The 27,607-nt window shown below is 34.8% G+C and overlaps 1 non-coding gene across 1 annotated transcript; it reads right to left on the reverse strand.

Moving 5' to 3' along the window:
- Positions 1-14,557: 14,557 nt before the first annotated feature.
- LOC125614170 lies at positions 14,558-14,663 on the reverse strand. Its single transcript, XR_007344813.1, has one exon. It is a non-coding gene; the product is annotated as a U6 spliceosomal RNA (small nuclear RNA).
- Positions 14,664-27,607: the final 12,944 nt, after the last annotated feature.

Below are 27,607 nucleotides of genomic sequence, written 5' to 3' on the forward strand. Positions count from 1 at the left end.
TATATATATAAATTCTAATTATTCATTGTTAGTATATATAAATACAATTGATTCTTCTATTCATATTGTATTTTTCAAACTTACTGAATTCACTAATTCTAGTAATATTTTGTAGATTCCATTGGATTTTCCACATAGATGATCATATTTTCTATTAAAAAAGATAGTTTTATTTCCTTTAGATGCCTTTTCTTTCTTTTCCTCGGTTATTGCACAGCCTAGACTATACACACAATTTTAAAGAGAATTGATAAGATATCATATCTTTTTTTCTAATGGTTAGGTAAAAGAATTCAGTATTCTATTTTGTTAGGTGTAGATTTTTCATGATGCTCTTTATCTGGTTGAAAGTCCTTTCTATTACTAATTTGCTGAAAGTTTCAATTGGAATACACATTATATTTTGTCAAATCCTATGTCAATGCATATGCCTTTTACATAATAGGGTGATTTCCATTGGTTTATTTTCAAATGTTAAGAATCTTTTATATTCTTAAGATATGCCTCACTTATTCATAATGTACTACCATTTTTGTATATTGTTGAATCTTGTTTGTGAAAATTTTATTTCAATGTGTACATCTATGTCTTAATGGAGTATTATATTTTGTTGATTGATTTGCTTTTAGTTTTCCTGAAATATCTTTGTCTGGTTTTAGAATTATGTTAATGCTAGGATCATACAATGAGTTGAAAAGTATGCCCTCCTCCTAAATACTCTGAAAACATTTGTGTCTGACTGGATTTATTCCTTCATTAAATATTTGATAGAACTCACCAGTGAACCATCTCAGGTTTAAGTTTTCTTTGTGGTAAGGTTTTTAAACCACATATTGAATTTCTTTATTAGATATAAGGCTATTCAGGTAGTTCTTTTTTCTTCTTGAATGAGCTTTAGTATTCTGTATCTTTCAAGGAATCTGCTCATTTCATCTAAGTTGTTAAAATTATCAGTATAAACTTGTTCACAAGGTTCCATTATCATCCTTTTAAAATTGTAGATTCTGTGATGAGAGAGTTAAACCTTATTTCTGATAATGGAAATGTGTGTCTTCAATAGTTTTTTATTTCCTGTCAGGTATGGTGGCTCATATTTGTAATCCCTGCTATCTGTAAGGCTGAGGCAGGAGGACCACAAGTTCCAGATGAGCCTCAGTAATTTAGTGAGACCCTATCTCAAAAAAAAAAAAAAAAAGGTCTGGGAATGCCAGGTGTGGTGGTGCATGCCTGTAATGTCTGTAATCGGTGGTTCATGCCTGTAATCCTAGCAGTTCAGGAGGCTGAGACAGAAGTATCACAAGTTCAAAGTCAGCCTTAGCAATTTAATAAGGCCCTAGCAATTTATTGAGACACTGTCTCAAAAAAAAAAAAGGAACTGGGTATGTGGCTCAGTGATAGTGGCTCTGGGGTCAATCTCCAAAACCAACCCCACCCCACCTCCCAATAAAGAAAGAAATAAAAAAGTTTGGGGATGAAGCTCAGGATAAACAACCCCTGGGTTTTATCCCTATGTATTGAAAATAAATTTAAAAATTTAAAAAAATCTCCTGAACCTGCTGGCTAGATTTAATCAATTTTTCAATCTCAAAAAAATACTTTTTGGTATCATTTGTTTTATATGTTTTTCCTGTTTATTAGCACAGTGATTTCTTCTCTGATATTTATATTTCCTTTTTTTTTTTTTAGTTTTTTGCTCTTTTTTTTCTAACATTTTAAGATGGAAGCTGAAGTCACTGATTTGGAATTTTTTCATTTTTCTTTTCTTTGTCTTTCTTTCTTTGTTTTTTCCCCCTCCAAGGATTAGGCATTGAATCAAGGGCATTTTACCACTGAGCCATATCCTGAGATCTTTTTATTTTATTTTTTTTATTTTTGAGACAGGGTCTTGCTATGTTGCTGAGACTGTCCTTGAACTTACCATCTTCCTAACTCAGCCTCCTTAGATTATGGGATTACAGGTGTGCATGTGCACCATCATGCCAGCAACATTTTTCATTTTTCAAATATGAGCATTTACTACTGTAAATTCCTTCCCTATGATGATATAGTATCACCCAACAAATATACATATATTTTGTTTTCATTTTCAACCAATTCAATACACTTTTAAATTTCTCTTTTGATGTCTTCTTTAGACAAGAGGTTATTAGAAGTCTATTATTTAGTTTCCAAATATTTAGAATTATTCCAGAGATTTCTCTAGTATTCATTTCTCATTTAATATGGTCAGAGACTAGACTTTATATGAGTTTAAACTTTGTAAATTTATTAAGACTTATTTTACAACCTGGGATATAGTTTATCTTGATAAATGTTCTATGTGTAGTTGAAAGGAATATTACTGGGAAATGATTTAATCTTTGAGGTCTTATTTTTGTGATTTATAACTCAACTCCAAAACAGTGATCAATCTAAGGCTAATTAATCCTCATTACTGAGTCAAGGCATTCATACTTAACTTAAAAAATATTCCATGAATTAGAAACATTCTAGTCTGACTCATGGTCATGTGCACTATTCTTGGCTTTGTATGACCGCCAGGCACTGTTTAATTCTTTTAGAAAGTTTGTCCTCAGACTTTGGTAGATTCCTTACATACATGTGCTCATTAGTACTGTGCTGAATAACTGAGGTTGACTATGAAATGCGCTAGAATCTTCACTCTGCCCATTTCTCTCCCATTTGATATTGCATCTCGTGAAATTTTGTCTGCCTCCATGTCTCTAGATACTTAAGTTCATCTCTGAAGCTCAGTCTGACAGGCTCTACCTATTTCCCCTCTCTTTGGAAACTCTGTGGTGACTAAACCAGAGGATCATGAGGGTCATTCTATTTGTTTCCTATCTCTCAAGGATAACTATCTTTCACTGCCTGTTGTCCAGTGTCTTCAAAAGCATAGTTTTATTTATTTTGTCTTTTTAGGGGGTTGTTTCAAATCACAGAGTAAATGAAGTACCTGTAACTCCTTCTTTTTTAAAAATATATTTTTTAGTTGTAGGTGGACACAATACCTTTTTTTTATTATTTATATGTGGTGCTGAGGATTGAACCCAGGGCCTCCCACATACTAGTGAGTGCTCTACCACTGAGCCACAACCCAGCCCCCTGTAACTTCATCTTATGCAAATTAAATTTCCACCTTTTCCTACAATGAGAAGAAAATTTAAACCCAGTTATCTGATTTAACATGCTGCAAATCTTTTCTCCTATAATACAGAGAAAGTTAAAAAAAATTAATTTCCAATCCCATTACTGCTAAATAAATAAATAAATAAAAAGGCTTTCTAAGATTCAGTCATTTTCTGTAGATTCAGATTAACAGAATAAATTGACTTATTCAGATAGATCATTTTGCCTGGGTTAAGTGAAATCACATGTCTATATTTAGCTACGATTTAATATGCGTTTGAAAGTAAGGGTCAATCTTACTGAATAGTGAGACTGGCATCTGTCTACTGTTCAGCTCTATGAAAGGTAAGAGTTCCCTGTCATGGTATAATTTGCATTATACCCACACAAAGAAAGGAAAAGAGAGCTCCTCTCATAGCCCAATTGTCCTAGAAACATCCTAATCACAGTTCTATGACCTTTTCTCACTTCACAGAAACCTGAGAACTACAGGAAATGTTTTGCTTAAAACCTACATCTATCTCAGATCTTGTTATGGGCTGGATGTTTGAATTCCCCCCAAAATCCATATGTTGAAGACTTAATCTCAAATGTGATGATCTTTAGAGGTAGGGTTGTTGTGAAGTAATTAGGTTAGGATTAAGTCAAGAGGGTGGGATCCTCATGATAAAATTAGTGCCCTAATAAGAGGAGAGTGGGAGGGGGGAGAAAGAGAGACAGACAGACAGATACAGAGACAAAGAGAAATCTATCTTCACTAGCATGCACCAAAGGAGAACATAAGAAAAAGGTGACTGTTTTCTACTTGGAAGTACACCTACTGAATATGCTAGTACCTCCATCTCAGACTTCCCACCCTCCAAAACTGTGAGGAATAAATGTTCATTGTTTAAATCATCTAATCTATAGTAGTTTGTTACAGAAGGCCAAGCATACTAAGGCAGATACATATTATAAATGCAAGAAATTTTAATTTCAGAACAAGAAATTCTAATTTAAAGGCTGTGCAGAATTCTGATGGGCTAATTATATACTCAACCCATAGCTCAGGTTTTGGTCAGATGTATAGTGGCACTGAACTAACTTACACAGATTCTATAAAGAGTAATCTATGAAACACTTGTATTAAGCAGGAACATTTTTAAATTGAGTTACTAATATTTTTAAAAGGTTTTAGAAAAAACTTTAGCTCAAAACCTATAAATTCTTATAAAATTATTACTAATGTGGCATTTCTTTTTATTTCTCCACAATAACCAGAATGTTTTATTTATAAAGAGACCTCTGTTGCCATGTTGTTTAGATACCAAGTAGCTTATTTAGCATTAAAGTTGAAAAAAGAATGCCACAAATTTCTTCATTCTCTCTTGGGAATTCTGACCAATCAATTGAGGTGAAAGTCATTATCAGAAGAAAAAAACTATTTTCATTCCACCCTGCCAGAATGAAGGAAAACTATCTAGAAAGAAATCTTCTACCTAGTTGGTTATGAGGGAATTGAAAGACCTATTGCTACAAATGATAGCTCCTGGATTTTGAAACATCTGTCCCCTTCACAGTCATTTTTGTTTCACATTTGAGGTCTGAAATGTCCACTGGACAATGCAAGTGAAGATTTAAGGCAATTGTCAAAATGGTTTGGAAGGATGTGCATGCAATCAATACGTGTCACAGAAATGCAGGCAAGAATTTCAGGTGAAAATAGTAAGCTATGTATTTGCTTTTGCCTGAATTAAATAATTTCTTCATCTTTTTTCTCTTTGATTTGCCAATAATGGCCTGACAACAAAATATTCATTTCAACAACAACTCCTATGTCAGACAAGAATATAATTAGCATGAAAAGAATGATCTCCAATAAAAAATAAGATAATTCATTTGGTTAAGAAGTCTTTTCTTTTTTTAAAGAGCACTGGTCAACTATATTTATGACATCCAGAAATTGTTTTGCTGGCTAATTCAGAATTTAAATTCTAAAATTACTTAAATATAACCTGGCTTCACCTATTTTTATGCTGAAACAGTTGTTTCAATATAGTTATAAATGATTATCAATAATGATTATCAAGACCTCTATCTTATGTATACCACAATATGTGCAATAACTGGTATATGACAAATATTAAAGTTACCTATATATAACCTCAAAGTCATTGGACAGAGAAGTGTAAAATTTATATGTACATAAGTTGTTTTCAACTTATGAAGATGGAAATAACAGAATAAATATGAAGAGCAGAAAATAAAAAATACCAGTCCTCAGAGCAGAAATTAATGAAATAGAAAAAACTAAACATTATTATCAAAATGGAAGGTGTTTTTGGAAAAGATTAATGAGATAGATACACTTGTGGCTAGAAGATCTGAGGGAAAACAAAAAAATTATTTTACAAAATGGGTTACTATGAAAGAAATAAACACAAATGCCAATAGTAGAAGAACAAATTTCCTGAATACCAAAGAAAGTATTGAAAATCAGAAAAAAACATAAAGAGGATAAAACAAGATAAATATAATAAAAGCAAAAATTATAAATTAACATGAAAAGTTGAAATACTTCAGTCATATCAATAAATGTCAGAAATTAAAACTTACCTGCTTAAAAGAAAGATTTTCAAATTTGCACATACAGCAAAATTAACCCTGTACATAAAGAAATATAAAAAATGCAGAAACTCCAAAAGTCTAAAAATAAAGATATGAATGAAAAGTTGCTGTTTAAATAGAAGAATAAGAAAATAGGGAGGGGGGATAGTAGAGGATAGGAAGGGCAGCAGAATACAACAGACACTAGTATGGCAGTATGTAAAAAAGTGGATGTGTAACCAATGTGAATCTGCAATATGTATACGGGGTAAAAATGGGAGTTCATAATCTGCTTGAATCAAATGTATGAAATACGATATGTCAAGAGCTTTGTAATGTTTTGAACAACTAATAATAAAAAAAATTAAAAATAAAAAAAAGAAAATAGAAAGTTTTAATCCTGCTACCAAATTAGAATTCAGGCTCAAAAACAAAAACTGAAACAGAACAAAATATTTTATAGTGTTAAAAATCTCAAGCCAAACTGAAGATACAATAGTTATCAGTATCTATGTACCATGTAATAACAATCACCTACATAGAGCAGGACTATAAAAAGTTCGAGGAGAAATAAATAGAAATGCACAATTAATAGGAGCCTTTAACATAAAGTATATAAAACACCATACACTGATAATACAGAATATTTCTTCTCAAGCACACACAGAACTTTCTCAAGAATTGCTGGTCTATCAGAGAATTTCCCAACAGATGAGTTGGTTTCATATGTACAAATATTACAAATAACACTATATGATCACAGTGAAGTAAAACTGGAAACTAAAACATAAGCCAGCCACATACAAAACAAAACAAAAAGATCCTTCCACATGGAAATTTAAAACCATTCTAGTAAACAAACCTTGGTGAAAATGCAAAAACACACAAAAATTATAGAATCTCTGAAAAAGAATACCAAAATTCATGAGGTACGCTTAGAGCAATGATTGGAGGAAATTTTTTAGTAACAAACAACCACATAGAAAATAAATAGAAGAATTAAAATAGATTACTGAAGTTACCAATTCAAAAAGCTGCAGAAAGAAAAAGTAAACCAACAAGAAAGCAAAGGCCATATTACTAAGTATATATTCAAAGGAAATCACATCAAAATATCAAAGAGATATCTGAACTCCCAAGTCTGTTGCAGCACTATTCACAAAGCATAGATATGGAATCAACCGAGGTGTCCATACACAGATTAATAAAGAATATGTAGTACCTGTATGAAATGGAATATTTATTATTCAGTGTCAAAAAGAATGAAGTCCTGTCAATCATGAATCATGGATGGAATTGGGGATCACTATGTTAAGTGAAATAAGCCAGGCACAGGAAGACAAACACCATATTTTCTCACTCATGTGGAAGCTAAAGTTGATTTTGTAGAAGTATAGAGTAGAGTGGTCACTAAAGACAGCAGGTAGGGGAGATAGAGATTGGATAACAGGTATCAAAATACAGTTAGAGGAGTAAGTTTAGTGCTTGATAGCATAGTAGGATGACAACAATTTATAATAATTTATTATGTATTTTATAAAGAACTAGAAAAGAGCAGGTTAAAGTTTACCAACATAGAGAAATGAAAAATGTTTAAGGTGAAGGAAATGCTAATTAGCCTGATTTGATCATTATAGCTTGAAAACACTTATTAAATGATTGCACTGTAATAGGTACAATTATTATGTGTTAATTAAACATTTTAAAAGAATAAAATAAAATATAAGTGCAGTAGAGAACAGAAAGAAAACAGATTACATTATCAAGTCAAAAATCTGGCCAGGCACAATGGCGCATGCTTGTAATCCTAGTGGCTTGGGAGGCTGAGGCAGGAGGATTGTGAGTTCAAAGCCAGCCTCAGCAACAGCGAGGTGGTAAACAACTCAGTGAGACCCTGTCTCTAATAAAATACAAAATAGGGCTGAGGATGTGGCTCAGTGGTCAAGTACTTCTGAGTTCCACCCCTGGTATCAAAAAAAAAAAAAAAAATCTGTATCTTTCAAAAAATCCAAAGATTAGACTTGAAAAAAAATCACTATTTTTTTTTATTTTTTAATTTTTTTTTATTATTGGTTGTTCAAAACATTACAAAGCTCTTGACATATCATATTTCATACATTTGATTCAAGGGGGTTATGAACTCCCATTTTTACCCCGTATACAGATTGCAGAATCACATTGGTTGCACATCCATGTTTTTACATATTGCCATACTAGTGATTGTTGTATTCTGCTACCTTTCCTATCCTCTACTATCCCCCCTCCCCTCCCCTCCCATGTTCTCTCTCTACCCCATCTACTTAATTCATTTCTATCCCTTGTTTTTTTCCCTTTCCCCTCACATCCTCTTATATGTAATTTTGTATAACAATGAGGGTCTCCTTCCATTTCCATGCAATTTCCCTTCTCTCTCCCTTTCCCGTCCCCCCTCTCTTCCCTGTTTAATGTTAATGTTTTTCTCATGCTCTTCCTCCCTGCTCTGTTCTTAGTTGCTCTCCTTATATCAAGGAAGACAGTTGGCATTTGTTTTTTAGGGATTGGCTAGCTTCACTTAGCATAATCTGCTCTAATGCCATCCATTTCCCTGCAAATGCCATGATTTTGTCATTTTTTAGTGCTGAGTAATACTCCATTGTGGCTGGTGGGACTGCAAATTGGTGCGGCCAATTTGGAAAGCAGTATGGAGATTCCTGGGAAAGCTGGGAATAAAACCACCATTTGACCCAGCTATTGCCCTTCTCAGACTATTCCCTGAAGACCTTAAAAGAGCGTACTATAGGGATACTGCTACATCAATGTTCATAGCAGCACAATTCACAATAGCAAGACTGTGGAACCAACCCAGATGCCCTTCAATAGATGAATGGATAAAAAAATCACTAATTTAGTCAAAAAGGGGAAAATATACAAATAAGAAATGACAAGGGAGGAATAACTGTCATTACACAGAAATAACTGTAAGAATCTACTTGGTATGTTTTTGCAAATCGATTTAGAAATCTAGATTAAATGGATGATTTCTTAGGAAAATACAGTTGACAGAAATTGACCTGGTAGAGATAGGAGGCTTAAAGAGACCAATTTCCATAATCAAAGTAGACAAAATCTAAAGAAATCACTCCCCATAAAAGCATCTATCTCAGATGGTTTCACAAAGCAATTTGACCCAACTATTAGAAAACAGATATTCCCAATGAGACCTGCATTTAAAATGAAGGGATATTTTCACCTTTTTTTCTAAACTGAGGATTAAACCCAGGGCCTCATGTATGTTAGGTAAGCACTCTCCCACTGAACCACATTCCCAGCCCTCCACATTTGTTTTATGAAGAAAGTTTAACAGTGTTCTCATAAAAATTATTGGACCAACATCACTTATCAATAGTAACACAAAAAATAAAACAGTGTTCAAGGCCATACTACATTAAAAATTTATATTTTATGCCAGAGATACTTTTACATTGTTTATTCTGCATTCTGCAATGTGGCTAACTAAGTTGTATGTGTCAGATAAGAGAGCTAGAGTGCTCAGCTTGCTCTGGGTGATTTACCTATAGTTGTTCTTTTCTTGAAATTCAGATACTAGTATCTACTTGAAGGTCCAAACTTTCTTCTAAATCTCAGTATGACTCATAATTTAAAATTAAATTATTTCATGACTGCCCAAGTCTCTAAAATTTAGCAACAGTGATATTTCTCAAAAGGCATCAATTTTAGTTGCTATCAGAAAATTGAGTCTATTGAATTCAAAGCAAATTTCTAAAGACATCTATGCCAAAGAAAGACTGGGAATAATTCAGTTGCTAGGTAGTTATGAATTTTGTCTTATTTTTAAAATATTGTACTAAAATTGAGTGTGTTAAAAAGAAAAATATACCTTTATTCAGTATAGTCCTTGGACTGTTTCTTTAAAGAAATTATCTAAGGCTTAGGATCTAAAAGAATCAATAAATTAAATCAACAATACTCTAAATAAATGTTAACCTAATTAAATATCATCAACTGATGGTAACTTTGAAGCTTTATTGCCCTTCTTTTAGGGAGGTAAAATAAAAGTATATATTGGTTTTCATATGTTGTATCTGTGATGTGTTAAAGCACAGCAAATGTGCCCAAATTCTACAGTTTGGAGGCCCACCTGATGCTGTTTGTTAAGCAATAATTTAGGATGTGGGTAAATGAGAGAGAAGATGATTTTTCCTAGTGACATTTAGTAAGATATAAGATTTGTACATCTAATTACGTATCCTAACTACCACTAAGTTTAACACAAACCAAAGTATGATTCATAGGACTACATTTTTCTATGTTTACATGAACCCATTACTATGTTTTCTAGTAACCTAATTTCTCCCCAAGGCTGTTCTTGATAATGTATACATCTTTATCTATATTGTACCTTTGGGAACAAAGGGAAATGAATGACCTCCTGTAAGTAGTCTAAAGCCATCATACCTAAAGAATGATTCTGGAAGTCACCACTCACATCAAGATAGTTCTAGATGTTAATTTTTTGCTGCAAGTTTATATGGCAAACTTGGAAATAAGAAACTAGTTTTCATTATCCTTAGAGTGGTCAGAACCAAACTGAGTGTAAAATTAGGGAAAATGATAGAAAATGAAATCATACTATATTCATTTGTCTCTGTGAATAGTTTATTTATAACTATGAAGTGAAAACAATGAACATTTTTTGGGGAAACCCTGACAGATGTAGTGCTAGACATGAGGGTAGGCAGGCTTTATCCCTTGGTTTGACAATGCTCATTTATATTAACTGCATCCTAGAGTGGACCTTGGTGTTCTCCTTTGACCCCCTTGGATCTGTTTTGTCATTCAAGACAACCCTCCCACCTTGGGATCCTTCTGCTTTCAACATTTGACATCTGAGATTTCATGGCATCTGAAATTTTTTTCTTGCAAAACATTTTGTTGTCTGGGGATTGACTTCCCAGAAGTGCCCTTGACTCGTGCCTGGTTTACAAACAAGTGTGAAAGCCCAGACAGTTTGTTCCTGTTAGGACAACCTCTGAGGAATAACACTTACCATAGTTCCCCTTTGCAATTAGCTGCTCTCACAGGACTTGCCTGAAATCTGAAATTGTGCTTATTCCAGTTTCACAGTCCCTGTCAGGTTCTTAACTGGTTTCTTCCAGGTAGCACTGCCTTAATCAATCATTGGTACTTCCATCATCATCTCATAATCTGCTTGTGGGGTGCTCAACCTAAAATTCTGTTTCCCCCTGAAATTTAAGAACATAAAAATGTGCAAACCCACACTTATTTCCTAGAAAAATGCAAAATTTACTTAAAAACTTATTCAAAGAACAAGCAATTACAATTGCCTTAAATAGCTAATTGTGGGAGATGGAATTAGTCAGTGGGTCATGATGTCCATCAAGAAAGGATTAATCTCAATATGACATCATTCTTTCTGCATATAAATACATGTGGGCGTAGGACAATGGAAAATTATAGCAGATTTTTTCAAGGGCAGAAGAAGAACACGATGAAGGTGAATGTGTACAGAAAGAGTTTATTAATAAGACTAAGTGGAGTTTTTAAAAATCCAACAAGAGAAAAATATGAGTAGGAAGAAGAGAATAATGAAATAATTTTCATTCCCTCTAGACTTCCCATTATCTTTTATTCATCTCATTTTAGGAGAGATATTTTTATAGTGTTTATATGATACAAATTTGGAGAGTAAAATGGATAAATAAATTGTCACTTTATAAAAACTTTTACATACTAAAGAAGAGCCAAGAGATGTGTTTTATATAATCTGCTAAGTGAGACTCTAGCTCTAACCTTTGGAGATAAAGGGGGAAATGCAGTAAGGTCTAAGTATACAAAAGAGAAACAAGCATGAAAACAAACGTGGACTATCACTATTCAGAAACACCGAATATCACTTTGACATATCTTTTGATATACATCTTTTGACATACTGCCCTGCTTGAGTGAAAGAGCAAGAAATGTGTCTGCCTTGCTCACTACTGGAATATTGAAAGCTACCTAAACATACTTATTGAATGGATTATCATTAATTAATCATATTTTAAAAGCAACATTGATTTGTTTATTTACAAAGGAGGTATTCCCTAGATTTGGCATACATCAGGCATTTAAGAATATACATTGAATAAATAAAGTCTAAATATTGGAACTGGGAAACATGACCTTTCAAGTATAATTTCACTTATATGAATAATGGGAACAAATGTTTTAAATCATGACTGTCCTGAAATTTTGGAACTCTATGGATTCAATGGGCATTCAACCTGAAAAAAAAGAGGAAATCTCATTTCCTACAAAATCTGCAGAAAATGATTACCCTGTACTAAATCTTAGGCCTGAAGAGACCTAACCCTGACTTTTTATCTTTCCATTTACCCTGAATAGTTAATAGTGGCAGGAGAGGTTATTGTAATTTAAGTTAAATAAATACCAGTGAATTTTAAAGAATTTTAAAATGATGATAGAGTTAATGTCATTGATATAATTTGGACTAAGTAGAATAGACTTACTAGAATATGACAAAGGAATAGAATAATATGAGAGAAACTTTTAAGATATAATATTTGATCTCAACTATATATAATATCTAATAGATGGAGTGGAGAAGGCATATTAGGAATTAAGTAGCATTAAACAGTATTAAGAGCAAAGTTATATTCTTAAAAAATGTTAAAGGGACCCATGTCCTAGATTGATCTATGAAATTTAAAATATATTTCTTTCATCTCCTTCAGAGTCTCCTTATTCTGCTACCTACTCCATAATTTTTTCTGATTTTTCTGATTATACATTTCAGCACTTTTTTGTTTTACAACTTTGATGCTTTTTACTGGATATGTGCATCCTACATTAACAGTATACATGGCCCAATCAGAGGAGAGTTTGGCAATCAATATACTAACTCACTGATAGAACAGTAATATTTTCTTCATTTGCATAATGTGGTATGTTTCTAGTTAATGGAATGCAATCTCAATGAATGTCCAAGACATATGTCCATTTTTAAGATAAGGAATCGTAATCATAATAATATTAAGTAAATTCCTCACATGGACTTTTTCACACCAACCCTGGGAGGTACCTTCTATCACTATTGAATGGTTGAGAAAGCTGGCTCTCAAAAAGTATATGACAGTTTTGTACTTTCTCAAGGTTTATGATGTCTGCTCCAGCTGAAATATCTTGGCCATGTCAGATGGCATTTCTTAAAAGGCTATTGTAAAAAGCTTTATATAAAAAATCTTCTTTAACTTTTCTTTTCTTTAAATAGGCAACATCATCCCTTCTTGTTTAATGAAAATTGTTACTAGAACTAATTAATTCCTTCTTGAAGAGTTCAGTTAATATGCTTGACTTCTTTTAGAGAATTACAATTCTCAATGCTGGCTTTCTGCCAAAACAGAAAGGAAAAAGCATAATGAGCAGGGGAAGAAACAAATGATATATACAGGGCATTCCTGAAAGTGACATACATCATTAAATCAAACCACCTTGGGTGTTAGGAGGAAATTTTTCTCCACAAAATCTGAAGACATTGAACTTCTTCAGTCTTGAAAAGTGATATTTGCAAGAATCAAGAACACGAGTGACGGGGGTTAGACACATTTCAGCATTTACGTACAGTCAGTTCTCCACACCCACATCTTCAACCAACAGTGGATTAAAATATTTTTTTAAATATTGTCTGGACTGAACGTGTACAAACTTTTTTTCTTGTCATTATTCTTAAACAATGCAGTATAATAAGTATTTACATAGCACTTACATTTTGTTACTTATTATAAGTAATCTAGAGGTCATTTAAAGCATATAGGAGGATGTGTGTAGATTATATGCAGATATTATGCGATTTTATATAAAGGGCATTTTTACTTTTTAAATTTATTCTTTTTAGTTATATATGATAGTAGAATTACGTATTTTGACATCATATATACATGAAGTATAACTTCCCATTTTGTGGTTATACATTGGTCATGGATTCATATATGAACATAGGGAAGCTATGACCAATTCATTCTACTGTCTTTCCTAATCCCATCCCCTCTCCCTTCCCCCCACTTCTCCATGTCCAATCCATGAACGTCCCCTCCTCCCTGCCACACCTCACCTATTGTGAGTCAGCAGCTGCATATCAAAGAAAACATTCAGCCTTGTTTTGGGGGGATTGGCTTATTTCACTTAGCATAATACTCTCCAGTTCCACCCATTTACTGGAAAATGCCATTATTTCATTCTTCTTTATGGCTCAGTAATATTCCATTGTGTATATGTACCACATTTTTAATTTTTTTTAAATTATTAGTCGTTCAAAACATTACATAGCTCTTGACATATCATATTTCATACATTTGATTCCAGTGGGTTATGAACTCACATTTTTACCCCGTATACAGATTGCAGAATAGTAATGAATAGTAAACTTGTACATCACTCTTGGCAAAACTTGAAAAACTTGAAAATCATTCACATATAAAATTAAGAAAAAAATTAAGGAAAAAGGTTATTCTAGCTTGCAAGGTCAGACTTTTCAACTGAACTTAAATACCTTCTGATAATTCTCAGATGGGTTATTTTCATGTTAATGCAAAAGAAAGATGATGTATTTTTGCTTTTTTACTATTGCAAAAGTAAATTCTTTTACTAAATGTCATTTAGTTGTACTGATTTGTTATAAAATGGAATTTGCAGTAATGAGAGGAAGCTCTGGAGTTTCAGCAAGAATTATGACAGGTAAATTACAACAATATTTTTAATTAATCTGAAGCTGAGTTTGAGAACGTGGTTATGGTAGAAGGCAAGGAATTCCTATGCTGTTTTAAAAAATATGTAATGCTTCAGGAATTGCATGTCATCCTTGCACAGAGGACACACTAATATTCTCTATATCATTTCTATTTTAGTATATGTGCTACAGAAGTGAGAACAATAAATACTGTTTTTAAGAGACAATCAAAAGAGAACCTTCCCTCTCTCCCAACAAAAAACAAAACAACAATAAAACTATAAGAGTGACTAAAAAGCATTAAATAGTATAACAAGTATATGTGCTAAGTCCTGACATGATAGTCTGTAATTGAGTCCTTTTATATTTGACAATAGAAGAAATTGGACTTGAGCATTATTAGAGGGGAGGGATGTATATATGTGGGGGGTGATATGTCAGGAACATCAGAGATAATTTTGGAACTATCATATAAAGAAAATCTAACCACAAAGTTACATGGCCACTACAGATAAGACTGTTCCCACTACTGAACTTGATCATGCCAGGGGAATGAGATATACCTAGGTCTTAAGGTTAGATACATGGAACTTGAATGTCTCCTTCTCACATTGCTTAGATAATCAGTAAGATATAAGGGAAAATAGCCACCAAAACCACAAAGCCATTGGAAAACAGTTCTTTACTAGGATATTTAGCTTCTTTCTGTCTTCCTGTGTATCTGGTGATTCATATTTCAAAATACAGTTAATAATGTAAAGTCAATTCAGTGGAGCAGACACCAATCAAGGGCCACAAGGACAATTTAGTCTTGATAAAACAGGATACAATGGTTATGATTTCTTTTTTTTAATTTTTTTTTAGTTGTAGATGGACACAGTACCTTTATTATTTATTTATTTTTAATGTAGTGCTGAGGATTGAACCCAGTGCCCACACATGCAAGGCAAGTGCTCTACCACTGAGCTACAGCCCAAGCCCTGTTATGATTTCTTTAGGCTTAATGTGACTCTTAGATTATTTAAAAGTCACACATATATTAGTTAGAATCCAAGAATATGAAAGTCCAGTATATATCTTTTACCTAATAAGCCAGTGATTTTTTTTTGTATAATGTTATTTTTCTCTTTTAACTGAATGGCTTCTACGAGAACATTAAAGATGATGATTTGAGGGTGTTCATCAAAAGGAAAACTAAGTTATTTTTACTTTTTTTATTGCTCAGTCTCATACTCAGGGCCAGGCTATACCCTTAGCCCCAAAATTTATTTTTAGGAAAGAAAAATTACTTTTTACAACTCTCTTTGCCACATACTTTGTATTTGCAACCAAGGGAATATGCAAGATATTTGTTGCATTATAATGCTACCCCTTCCCCCAAAATGCTAATCTCTTACCTTCTAAGTGATAAATTGCCCAATTTTAAAGTTCTATTACCTTCTTCACCACATGCTCCCTTTCTTTCTGCTGATACCCTTTTCCAATGAAATAATGAAAAACCTCATTAGATAGGTAAAGAGCCAAACTGTTTCTTTAAGAGCTTTTACAAAAGTAGCCTTTGTTAATTGTCATAAGACATTAAATTTTACGTACCAAGGAATACCTCTCTTCTTCAACATCTTGTTTTTGGTTTTTGGGCTTCTGCTTTCTTCATATGTACAGTTTCTAACATTAGTTTTTGCAACTTTTCATTCTGCATTCCACCATAGTTTGGATTTGGATGATAGCAGAGAGTGGCTAGAGGTGTGACACATCACTGCTATATGGAAAGATTTCTATTTATGTGGACACCTCCTTTGAATTGAGCTCATTTTTATGCAGCCTGAAGGACAAGAACTTAACAAGATAGTGACACTAGACTACAGTGGAAATTCTAACATACTTAACAGGCCAATTGCTGCCTTACTCTCCTCACCTTCTCAAACATCTGGCTGATGTCCACCCCTTACCAACAGTAACATGGGGCAAGTACTCTGGTTGTTCTAAGTATTCTTTTTTCTCATTTGTAAAATGTGCCCAGTATCACCACATCAGGTTTATTTGTAAAATTTGGTTTTGAAGCAATTGATACTTACAGAAATGTATAAATAATTCTATATCTCTTTTACACATGATTCTAATTGTTAACATTTTATTTCATTTATCTCCTCCTGACATACATTTTTATCTGTTCTTCTGTCTCTCCTGTCACCCATTATTAGTCTTTTCTGAACACTTGACAGCCACCTCTGTTGTAATGTTCTATCACCTCAAAATACCTCAATATATATTCCACTAAAACAGTGACATTCTCCTACATAACCAATATAAATCTCTCCAAGCCAAGAAATCAACATTAACATCCAATCCACAGACTAATTCGAATTAAAGACCAGGAGCGAATCTCTACCGGTTTGATCCCCTGACAATCTCACTGCTCCCCGTCCCAAATTCCCTGCAGCTAGGGTTCATTTATTCAATTACTGGAAGGCTAAGGCTTCCTTCAGACAGCAGAGCCAATTGCATTCCTAAACAGATTATCAGAAGTCTGAATTCAATAACTCATGATTCTGTCTTGAGTCCAATTGTCCGCCCACTGCATTTAAGTCCTACTTTGCTGCTCTACTTTTAGAACCCAGATCTTTATTTTCCCATGCTTGAAGCACTACCCTTAGGGCAGGAGCCAGAGAGAACTTCCCAGGTAGTGAAAACCTTTCAAATTAAATTATATTGAACCACTACAAATATGTAAATAGAGATACCTCCGCTGAAAGCCTGATTCTTCCTTTTCCTAGCCATTGGTTATTTAACCTATTTGGTTAACCTCTCAGTTTTCTCATCTTTAAAATGAAACATCAGCTTAGGCATAACTTTGAAGACATATGGTATGAACATATGAAAAGTACATTTTTGTTAATGCCCTGATAATTGATACATTTCAGGGAAACTGATTCTCATTATGCAATGGCACAAAGTCTGATGCATGAATAGAAACGGAAATGATCGCATATGGTGCAATAGCCAAGGAGATTCCATCCTGTTGGCCAGCACCATTATATTCCTTATAGAAAACATGTGGGAAACCAAATTATAATAGCTAATGGGCCTGGGAACAATATTATTATGGTCACTTTGATCTGCTTACCTTAATACCTAATAGCATTTATCTTCTCTATAAGATTAGAATTTCCAAGTTTCCAGGTACTTATTGGGCTTGCTCAAAGAAACACTTTCTCATGATTAGACAAATTTTTATCTTTGAATTTTTGTTTTCAAGAATTTATGAAACCTTTTTTTCCTTCATAAGTTATCACACTGAGTTCTTTAAAATAAATTATATTGAGGTGATACTACCACAGGAACCTTGATGATCTTTGGGAATTACTAAATCCCTTTTCAGTATTGTAGGGCAATCTTGACATTTTGAAGGACCATCGTAAACCTTTATTTACTGTCATAGTCAAAGTCATGCAGTATTATGCAAGATGATCTATTTCTTTTTTTTACATTTTATTAGTTGTAGATGGACACAATATCTGTATTTATTTTTATGTGGTGCTGAGGATCGAACCCAGTGCCTCACACTTGCATAGCGGGTGCCCTACCACTGAGCCACAGCCTCAGCTCCAAGATGATCTATTTCTTAGGGATGGAAAAAAAAAAACATATATACCCAATTGTAGTAGGACAGAGCCTGGGGCAGCATGCATGATCTCTATGTCCTGATATTCTTGACTTCATGTCATTTCATCCAATGAGTGTGAACAGAACATGTGCTTTGTTTCTAAGCAATAGAATATAGCAAAGGTGAAGAGACATTAGTCATATATCACTTAATGGTGGGGACACAGTATAAGAACTATGTCATTAGGTAATTTTGTCATCGTGCAAACATCATAGAGTATATTTACATAAACTTAGATGGTACAACCTACTATGTACCTAGACTATCTAGTATATACCATCATATATGTGGTCTAGCATTGAATAAAATGTCATTATGTAACACATGATTATGTGTATATGATAATTACATAATCATTATGTAACACATGATTATGTGTATATGATAATTTTACATAAGATTGTAACATGCTGAAAGACTCTTTCCTGTACTGGCTTTGAAGAAGATAGCCAACATGGTGTGAACCAGGCAAAGGAGTGGGCCATCTAGGAAGTAACTGAGGGTGATCTTTGGCCAAAAGCCAGCAAGAAACTGAGGCCTATTTCCAACAGCCTGAATGTAACTTAATGCTGCCAACAACCATTGGAGCTTAGAAGTAGATCCTTCCCTAATTGAGGCTCAGATGAGCCAGCAGCCCTAGATAGCACCTTGATTGCTACCATGTGACTTTGGAGAAGAGGTTGTATCCGAGTTACACATGTGCTCGTCAACTCTAGACACTCTGAGAAAATCAACATGTGCTATTCTTAACAAGTGAATTCATGGTAATTTGTTCCACAGTCATAAAACATTAACATTCATTAAATTTCTCTCTTTTAAGCTAGTATAAATTTCCCCAAGTTTTGACAATTTTCTATGCAGGATCAACTATCCCATTTTTTAGTCTGTGGAGTGGTTTCAGGGAGTTCTAGAGAGTGAATGAGTACATTTAAGATTTTAGATGATTCAACAACATGCTTCTCCTGCATCACTATCTGAGACATGCCACTAATTTGCAGACAATATCCAATGTTGTCATCTTTGCTTCCTCCTTCTATTGGACAACTTCTGATCTATCCAGGAATTTATACTTTTTCTCTAAACATAAGACAATACAAAAAAGAATTATATTTACAGCTGATTAATTCTTTCCCTTCTGAGTTGAGTCTCAACAGTTTTCTTTCAGAGAGCAATCTTTTTCTAGGGTCTTCCATCAAAATAAATGAACCACAGTTCAACCAAGCACAAAAGTGAGAAAGCTGTAGGAACAAGTTCAGAGTGCAAAATTCCCATGGTAAGAGGACATGCAATACAAAATAAAGGTAAAAGTCATATACAACAAAGTTGGTTAGGTAATACAGAGTTAGACTGGGCCAAATATTCACTGTGCATGTTAAAGATTTTGCTTTTTAGCCTAAGAACAATGAGAAACTGCTAAGAGGTTTTAGGAGTGTGGAATAAGTGACATGATCAAAGTATCCTTTGAAAAGATGAGTCTGATGGGGCTGGAGTTGTGGCTCAGTGGTAGAGTGCTTGCCTAGGATGTGCGAGGCCCTGGATTCGATCCTCAGCACCACATATAAATAAAAGTATTGTGTGCAACTACAACTAAAAAATAAATATTAAAAAAAGAAAAGATTAGTCTGGCTAAAATGAAGGGAAGTTTCATGAATACACAGAGAACAGGAGGTGACTGAAGCCATTTAGTCGAGATTACGATAGTCTAGTATAAAGCAAAGAAAATGGAGAAGACATGGAGGTACATAGGCAAAGGTTCCTAAATTTATTATTCACCACTGTTTCTTAGACATTCCATCTTCCTCATTTTAGAAGTATTTTCTAATTTAATGTTTAGTTGCACTGAAGAATTTTTTTTTTGTTTGTTAAGAAATGATGTGTAATTAGTATACTTCCTGGGCCACTGTATGTGTGAAAACGTATGATAATTCTTAAGTTTTCTTCTAATGCTAAACTTCTCTCCTTTGAACTATAAGTTCCATTAATTGACCTGTGCATTATCTGTCCATTTGCTCCAACAAGTTAAGGAATCTTTTTCAGAACCTTTGCAGGCAAGGTTATTGGACCCTGTCGGGCTGTGGTGGCTTTGCAGAAGAATGAAGTAAGAAATATTGAATGTTTAACTGCTAAGAAAACAACAGAATTGACTGATACTGAGTACTCTATTTCAATGTTTTCCAGGTTTGAGCTTTGAATGGCTTTCCTTTTTTTTTTTTTTTTTTTTACCAGTTCATAGGTGCAGTCTCCTTCAAGGATGGTAAGAATCCATGGGATCAGTAGGGTATGTCAGGATGTCAGGTATACAGTGAACAGGTAGAAAGGGTTCATCTTCACATATTTAGAAAATCCCTAGAATTTTCTGGCTGCTCTCTCAGATCCTCAGAGTCTCAGTTCCTTATTTTAAAATATAACAGAAAGTATATTCTTTGTTCTGGTGATTGAAATCATACTACAGGAGGTATCTTTCTCCTCTTAATCTGATTTCTACAAGGTGATCTGGAAAGCCTGAAGATTTCCAGATGTATGGGATCCCTGTCAAGTTCCTTCAGTGAAACATGGTCACCTCTATACTACCTTCCCAACCCTTTCCATCCCTAAGGACGGATGGACAGACAGACAGACACACGCACACATACACACACACAATCACACAGGTTTTCACTTGAAATTCACTGGAGTAGGAAGGAGGAAACAAGGATTTAAAAAGTATATGTTCAGATTGCCATCTTCCCAGTATCCTCCCTCTGGGTAGTTGGGTTTAGTTGATTTTTTCTTTAATCTATACCAAAATCTCCCTGAGGTTATGAATGTTAGGTAGTTCTTTTTAAAGGCAAATTATATAATGAGGATAGTGTGATCCAAGCCCAGTAAATATTCCTTAAAAACAATGATGGCATTCTAAACATAATTCATAACTGGTAAGTGGGTGAACAAAGCAAAAACACATACCTTAGAACTAACAACTAAGAAATATGGTCACTTTAGCACCAGAAATTGATTTTTCTTTCAAGCTGTTTGCCAATTTTATATGGATTAGTTGCTATCCTTGAAATCAAAATACTATTGATCTGCATCAAGTACTTAGAGAGTCTCCAAGAAATATCTGTGGATTTTGATGAATTACAAAATAGAATAAGACCATGATAGACTGGTATATGCAGTTTTCATTATCTACATTTCTTAAATAACTCTGTCATCATTCTTTCCTTATTAACTAATATCACCTAAAAGTGAAACCTCTCCAATTCCCAAACCATTTCTAAGGTTGTGTGAAGTGGTTTTGGATAGTTTCATGATAAAGCATCTTAGAAGATACTTGACCTATCTTAAGTCCAGAATGTCCTAGTTCTTTGGTCAAACCAAAGGAACACTCCTGAAGATAATACAGTTGAAAGTATAAAGTACTTACACCCATAATTTCCTTCTGTTTTGAATGTAATTGTCTCCCATTTTAAGCAAAAGCACTTTGAGAAGATAAGAAAATTGAATCCTGCCACTCTTCAGATACAGAAATAAGGCACAAGAACACAGTAAATGAAGTCGGGAAGATGGAGTGGTGGAAATAATGATGGAATGAGGAAAAAGGAAGGTATGTTGGCAAGATTAATTGTCTCACTACTACTGTTACTAAAAGCATAGAGAGTATTGTTAAACGGTAAGTAAGGGAAATTACCAAACTGCAAAAAGAAGCATTCTGTGGAACAGCCAAAGGTCTATAAAATACAGCAGAAAGAATCTACTTGCCTGTTCATCTAGTACAAATAAAATGGAGGTTTTTCTGTTTCCTTTCTACAACTGAAACAAGACTAAAGAGGCTCAGGTGGCCTTAAGAGCCTTGGAATTGAGATTATTATGTAGAGATGACAGCTAGAGAAATCTCAACTGGGGGTTCAACTTAATTGGATTCTGTCTACAGGACCCCATATTATTTATCCCAATATGGTTCCAAAATTCTCCACATCCATGCAAATTGATGCTCCCTAAGATTACCTCCTGCCTATCAGATTGAGTCTCTATTAGTTGAAATGTTTTGTAATAGTTGCTGCTTCCATTGAGCTCAGCTGGATTTGGAAAGGAAGGGTGTTGCGTAGACAGGGTAGAAAATACAGGGCTGTATCTCCTTGTAGGCAGTTTAGAAAATCCTTTGTGTGGTTCCTACTTGTCCTGATTATGAATTTCTGCCATACAACTGGCCACTAATATTTTGCTTAGAACTAGCAAGAAAAACTCCTGACCCAAATGCTGGTTTTAAAGATTTTCATTCTGGCTGTCCTCAAACTGTACCCTGCTACACAAGGGAAGAATCCATGGGGTCAAGGAGTCTGAGAATTCTAATTTGAGCCAGAATTTCCAGATTTTTATGAAAGTATAGTTGTCAAAACAGGTGGATAAAGCATATTTTAATGGACAAGCTAGCTTGATTTACACCATTTATACATGCAGGTAAATAGTGTGTGGGATTTCATTTGTACTCTCCATCTGGGCCCTACAAATGTCAGGAGAAGTCCTGCTTGTGACAAACCCTTTAGGACAGAAGACTTCATTGGATCAATTCCTAGACCAGTTCCAGTACTGCTCCTCTGTCATCTCAGAACAAGGCTTTCAACCTATGTCTGGTCCTGCTTTCCCACTATAATTGGGGAACCCTAGCATATTACTTTCTCTGAGTCTCAGTTTTTCCATCTGTGGAACAAGGAGGTTGGACAAAATTTTCTGACTTTTCAGGGTTTATTAGGGCCTTTAAATTCTTTTGAACCAAGGCTTCTTTGGGTAAAGAAAAATGAACCCCACTGTATGTTTGTGTCAGTGAGTATACAATGAAGTTGTACTACATCTCACCAACTTGTGCATATGAACATGAATTCAATAACATACCTCCAGTTTCATCAGTTTCAAGGTATAGGGTCTTAAAATAAGAGCCTCTGCCCTCTTCAAAATTTCACTTAACAATTTATGGACCTCCATGCAGTTGTTGCAAATGAATTTCTTAATAGTTCTTAGAGTTTTCCCCTCTAGGATGTCACTTTAGTATCTGCTTGGCAAGTGCTCTTCTTCTTGAGCTCCTATGCTTTACCTGCTAGAAGTAACAGGCATCATAAATAGTGGTGCTGGGGCACCATCTCCTAATTCCTCATCCTGCATATGAGTTGCAGCCATGGCATGCAACATACTGACAAGGAGGAATGCCCATCATCCTTTCTCTTTGTTTTGTTTTCTACTTTCTCTCTGGAATATTAAAGGAAACATGTGCATGCTCTTCTCTCTTACACAGTGTCATGTAAAAGCAGAGTTCCTCTCAGCTGGACTCAGACATGGATCCAAAGATCACAGGGCATCCCTTGACACAGCCCTCAACAGCCCTGATTCTCCTTGGATGCTGAAATGTCCATAGGCTCAGGCAGAAGCCCATGGATTAATGGCCCACTACCCTATCAGAATACTAGGTATAAGAACACAACTGGGACACAGCAAATTAGTGAATGAATAAAGAAAATACAAAAATACCAGAAAACAATGGACTACATGATATTAGTCTAACTTTTCCAGCATCTTAGAAATTCAATTAGATACACATTTACCCATATGCTTATGGATATTAGTTGTGTGTTCAGGCCTTAGTAAATTATTCTTACAGTTTTAATAATTGAGAAATCTAGTCATTAGTATTCACTGAGTACTTGTGATGTGCCAGAAACCAGGATGCACAATTTTATGCATTATCTTACTTCTAAAAGTCAGAGTTGGTGAAACTTTTCTGCAAAGGACTGGACAATAAGTTATTTTCAGCTCTGTGAACCACAAAATGTCTGTCTCACTGTTCACCTCAAAAAGTCAAAGTGTTGGCCTGGGGTTGTGGCTCAGCAGTAGAGCGCATGCCTAGTGCATACGAGGCCCTGAATTTGGTCCTCAGCACCACATAAAAATAAATAAAAAGAAAGGTATTGTGTCCAACTACAACTAAAAAATAAATATTTTAAAAGGTCAAAGTGTAAATAAATGAGTATGGCTGTGTTTCAATACAACTTTATTTGCAAAAATGGGTGGCAGACTGAACTTGACCCAGTAAATTATGTGTCTAATTCACTGACTCTTGTTTTAGGGAACTCCTGAGGTTGGTACTGTTTGCATCTTTATTTGACAGACAGGGAGATTTAAGTATAGAGAGAGACTAAGCCATTCTCCCATGGTCTTAGATATTACAGAACAGAACTAGGATTTGAACCTAAGCATATGAGTCCAGATTTCACTCTTTGTTACCAAGTCATTTCTGGCACTTGGCAGTTCATTGTAGACCACTCCCAGGTGGAAAACTTAAAAATGGGAACCTGTCTATGAACCTTCATTGTACATGGGTTGAATATTTCCTTCCTATCATCATCGTTGCCAACACAAGAGTATGAGATATAGATACACACACACACACACACAAAGAGAGAGAGAGAGAGAGAGAGAGAGAGGGCCACTTTCTTGATTTGTATCATCAACTCATACTTTGAAATATCAAGAAAGGATAGTGCATGTTCCATGCTAACAACCCGTAATTAGAGAACTGCAGTATTCATGATTTTTTAATCACTCTAATAATGTGATTTTGTTTACTACTCATTAATTTCATTTCCAACATGGTACCTCAAGCCAGCTCCACCTTTCATCAGGCCATGAGTCAGTGATGATGATAATGATGATGATGATGACGATGACGACAATAGTTCTATTAACAACACATTTATAAACAAAATTCTCTAAGCAGCTGGATATATTAATTCATTTAGCCTTCACAGCAACCATTGTACAACTGAAGAAATTGAGACACAGAAGCGTTAAGCAGCTTGGTCAAGGGTGAAATGCATATCAGTGGCCCAGCTGGAATCTGAAACCAAGCAGTCTGGCCCCAGAGCTCATGCTCTAACTACTATACCAAACAGCCTTCTGAGGAAGATTGAAAAATATAGTAAAAACCCAAACTTGTCATTTTGGTTAGTCACTTCTGTAATAGATAGAATGGCACTTGGTGATTGATCTGCTACATCATTCTCCCTTATTAGGGGCACTGTACCATTCCTTGAGTATGAAGGCCTGTAAAGCCTCCATCATCAGATTCTCTTGCTGTTTTTTTTCTCTCTCTTTGTGTGTGTGTGTGTGTGTGTGTGTGTGTACTGAGGGTTGAATCCAGGGTCCCACACATGCTAGGAAAGCACTCTATCACTGAGTTACATTCCCTGACTATATACATGTATATGTATACATAGATGTAATTTGAGACATCCTCCAGCCCTTTTAAAATTTTATTTTGAGAAAGTCTTGCTAAATTGCCCAGGTTGGCCTCAAACTTGAAATCCTGCTGCCTCCTGAGTAGTGTGGAATACAGGCATATAGCACCATGCCTGTCTTCTTACTCTCTCTTGACACTGGTAACTATGCAGATGCTAGTGCCCATCCCCTGGGACAATTTCAGTGTGTGCAGTGATGGAAAAGATGGGGACGATGGGCACCTGCAGGATACCCAGGGACAGGATGGGGGCATATTTCTGTTTAGAAATGGAGGCATTTTCCTTTATTACCTTTACAGTTTTCTACCTGTATTTTCTTTCTTGAAACTTTACACCCTTTAGAGAGACAGAAGATAGTGCTGCTGGGCCACCCATATCTCCTTGAAATTTACCATTTCCTTACATGCAGTTTAACTTCTTACTTCTGGTACCTGTAACTCTTGGCCTGAGAGGTCTCTCTGCCTATATGCATCTGGCAGGATGGAAATGCCAGGGAAATAAGAATGCCTGGGAGCAGCTGTAAAAAATGATTGATATCACTGAGAGTTGATGCATAAATATCTCAGCACCATCACCCCTAGGGCAGAATAGTTCAGAGGCATGTGTACTACACCGGCTCTCAGAACACCTAAGAGGATTAAGTTCCTATTGTCCATAGTGGAAAATGGCTTGATAATTGTAGCAGGCATAATTCCATCAGAAAAACAAAACTAGTAAAATATACACAATCAGTCCTGTATCCATAGGTTTTTTCATCTGCCTATTCAACCAATCATAGATACAAATACTTTTTTAAAAAGATTGAGTCTGTATTGAACAAGTACATACCTTTTTCTTGTCATGATTCCTGAAACAATACAGTATAACAACCATGTCCATAGCATTTATGTTGTATTAAGTATCATAAGTAATCTAGAGATCAGTTCAAGAATATGAGAGGAAAAATAGTATATGAGAGGATGTGTGAAAGTTATATGGAAATAGTATATAAGAGACTTGAGCATGGTGGATTTGGGTATGTATTGAGGGTTCCTGGAATCAAGTCTCCTAATTACTGAGGGACAATTATATATAAAGAGATTGATTGCAAGCAATTGGCCTATGCCATTGTGGGGGTTGGCAAGTCTGAAATGTGAGGGTCAGCTCATCTAGGAGGACAGGAAGGAATAAATGCTCCTATTCATAAGTAAAATTTCTTCTTCAGGGAAACCTCACTAGCTACTTAAGATAATCAGTTGATTCAGTCAGGCCCACTCAGATTATCTAGGATAATTTACTTTGCTTAAAATTATATGATTATAGACACTAATTACATCTACAAAATGCTTTCAGTGAAACTTAGTGTTTGAGAGAATGAGTATGGAGTACAGTGTAGCTGAGTCGATAAATAAAACTGACAATCATAAAAATATAACATATATTGGTGGTCTTCTTTTTCCTGACTTACTTCACTGTGAGTATTTTCTTGTATTTCTTTCTCAAATAAACTACTTATACTTGAATTTTTATCATAGGGTCTTTTTCTAGAGGAACTAATCTCAGTCAAGAAAATTGGTGTCCTCGTGGCTTGTCCAGCTTTCTTAATAAAATGACTTTTAAAGGGGAAAAAAAAAACCTCTGAATTTATAACTCACAATTGACTTGAATTTTAATTAAAAATGATCTTCATCTGAAATAAGGACATTTCAAAGTTTCTCTATATTTGAAAACAAATGACATGTCCCATGGGTACTGTGGTTGGAATGTACTAAGTGCATATTACGGTTTGGATATGGGTAGTCTAGCAGCATATGAGCAAAAAGCTCATGTTAGGCAATGTGGCAATGCAGCAACAATGTTTGGAGGCAAAAATGATTAGATTATTAGAGCTGTAATCTAATCAGTGGATTGATCCAATTGATGAATTAAATCATTTTTAAAAATTTTCGTTGTTGTTGTAGATGGACAATTTTATGTGGTGCTAAGTTTCAAACCCAGTGTCTCACACATGCTAGACAAGCACTCTACCACTGAGCTACAGTCCCAGCCTGGATTAATCATTTAAAAGTACTACTCTCCTTGGTGGTACCTGTAGTCAGGTGGAGCATGGCTGGAGGTAGAGGTAGTAGGTCACTGGGGGCATGCCTTGTGGGTTTATCCTTTGTCCCTGGCATCCTGATTTCTGTCTCTGCTTCTTGACTGCCACTATGATGTTCTGCCTTACCTCATGCCTAG

This window comes from Marmota marmota, unplaced genomic scaffold, assembly GCF_001458135.2.
Source record: "Marmota marmota marmota unplaced genomic scaffold, marMar, whole genome shotgun sequence".
NCBI classification, from domain to species: domain Eukaryota; kingdom Metazoa; phylum Chordata; class Mammalia; order Rodentia; family Sciuridae; genus Marmota; species Marmota marmota.